The sequence below is a fragment of the Pipistrellus hanaki genome (genome assembly GCF_964339955.1).
Source record: "Pipistrellus hanaki genome assembly, chromosome: 2".
In the NCBI taxonomy this organism is placed as follows: Eukaryota; Metazoa; Chordata; class Mammalia; order Chiroptera; family Vespertilionidae; genus Pipistrellus; species Pipistrellus hanaki.
In genome coordinates this window covers 99,102,766-99,105,438 of record NC_140504.1, presented here as the reverse complement: position 1 = coordinate 99,105,438, position 2,673 = coordinate 99,102,766, and positions in this window count along the sequence as shown.

Below are 2,673 nucleotides of genomic sequence, written 5' to 3'. Positions count from 1 at the left end.
CAGAAAACTTCCCCTTAATTGTGAAAGAAATAGACTTACAAGTTTGGGAAGTGCTCAGAGTGCCAAATAAGAGTAAGCCAAAGAGACCTACACGAGGACACATCCTAATTAAAATGACAAGGATTAAAGACAAAGAGGAAATTTTAAAAGCAACTAGAGAAAAGCAGTTAGTTACCTACCAAGGAGTACTCAATGACTATCAGCTGGTTTCTCAACAGAAACTTTGCAGGCCAGATGGAGTAGCAAGAAATATTCAAAGTGATGAATACAAAACCTATAACAAAGATTACTCTACCCAGAAAAGCTTTCATTTAGAATTGAAGGTCAGATAAAGAGCTTCACAGACAAGAAGAAGCTAAAGGAATTAATCACACACAAAAAAACAGTATTATATGAAATGTTAAAGGGTATATTTAAAGAAGAGGAAGGAGGAGAAGAAAGGTAAGGAAGAGGAGGAAGAGGAAGAGAGGAGAAGAAATATGAACAATAGAATGGTAATAAATACATATATATCAATAATTGAATCTAAAAATTAAAGTAAGTGAAGAAGGAATCTAATGAATACAATGAACTGATGAATAAAATAGAACCAGAAGCATGAAATTATGAATTTTAGAGGAAAGGGGGGAAGTGGAAAGAGAGAAACCAAAAATCTTATATGCATTTACACATTACCCATGGACACAGACAATAAGGTGATAAAGGACTGGCAGGGAGGCGATAGGAACCCTGCAGAGGTGAGTATGGGTGGAAGAAAGGGAAACATTATAATACTCTTAGCAATAAAGATTAAAGAAAAAATAAAAGTTTCCTTCTTACTCATGTCACAATTGAATCCTTAATTGTGAAAGGAGTTTTGGAAAGTTTAGGGTGAGAGCACTTTTCCAAGTGATAATTCAGAGATATTGTCTCTTTTCATCCAATGGTGCAACTTGTTTAATAATGAAGAATATTACCTGCAGCATTGTAAGCAGTGGCAAAATACTGAAAACAACCTAAATGTCCACCATTTATTGTAAAAGTAAAATCCTATCTAATAAAAGGGTAATATGCAAATTAACCATCACTCTGCCTTTCCCAGATTTGTGTTACCGCCGTTACCTAAAATTGTACCTTGCACCCTTGGTGACCAAGTCGGCAGAGGAGGGAAGTTAGGGGACCCAAGCCTGCAGGAGAGAGCAGTTGGGGGTGGCCAGGCCTGCAGGGAAGGCTAATGAGGGGCAAACAGGCTGGCAGGGGAGCAGTTAGGCATAAATCAGGCTGGCAGGGGAGTGGTTAGGGGATGATCAGCCTGGTAGGCAGAAACAATTAGGGGCAATCATGAAGTCAGGCAGGCGAGCAGTTGGAAGCCAGCAATCCTGAATTGTGAGAGGGATCCCAGATTGGAGAGGGTGCAGGCTGGGCTGAGGGACACCCCCTATGTACGAATTTTGTGCACTGATTATCTAGTATAATATAATATAGCACTATATATGAAAAAATGATGCAGCTTTTAATGCAATGATAAAGAAAAATGTTCTGATATAATGTGAAATAAAAATAAAAGAAGGTACAAAGGAGTGTGCATTATAAATCAGTGTGTGTGTGTGTGTGTGTGTGTGTGTGTGTGTGTGTGTTTCTGTTTATTCTCTAGAAGAAAATTCAAGTAACTGAGGACAATGAACAACACTACTGGAGGAGGAAATAGATAAGTTGGAAATTTGGGAGAAAGGTTTTGCTATATTTTTTAACAACATATCTATTTGACCTAATTGAAATATATATCACATGTATATACTATTTATTTTAAAAACACATAAGTATAACTAATACAAATAATATTTTAAAGTAACCCCCCCCAAAAAAAATCAGTGAAGACAATGAGCCTACAGAGCAGAACTTGTACTTTTACACAGAATATTGTCCTCACTATAAGAATAATAGCTTTTACCAAGGTTAAAATGTTCTGTGTTATAGTATTATAGAATGGACTTATGTATATTTTACTCAGTTTCCAATTAGAAAAACAAATAAATCTGAATATTTAAAATAAAAGGAAATTAATACTGATAAATGATTTTATACTTGAGGAAAGAACCTGAGAAATCGAACAAGTGACAGCAAGTTATCCTGGGGATTAACAACAGCTGGAAGCCACTGTCTCCTGAGTTGGAAGGAAAAAAAAGGTAGATGTGTCACTACTGTTCAGCAGCAAGAATCATGAGGTAGAGATGCAACTGTTATCATAGTGGTTGGCAAACTGTGGCTTATGAGCTGCATTCAGCTCTTTGGCCCCTTGAGTGTGGCTCTTCCACAAAATACAATGGCCTGGGCGAGTCTATTTTGAAGAAGTGGCTTTAGAAGAAGTTTAAGTTTAAAAAATTTGGCTCTCAAAAGAAATTTTAATTATTATACTGCTTATATTTGGCTATGTTGACTAATGAGTTTGCTGACCACTATCATATACAGTGAATTGGTGCACTGGGGATTCTCCCTAAATGGCCAAGATGGTGCTGGGGAATATTCTTACACTGAGCATGCAAAAGCTAAAAAAATATGAATAGATAAGACCCCAGAAGGTGGAAAGCTAGAAAGATGAATGTACAGAACCTAAGCACACCAAAAGTAAGCAAGGTAATTGGATAGAAAATAAGACCTCCACTCTCTGTTCCTATAAGAATCAATGGCTTGAGC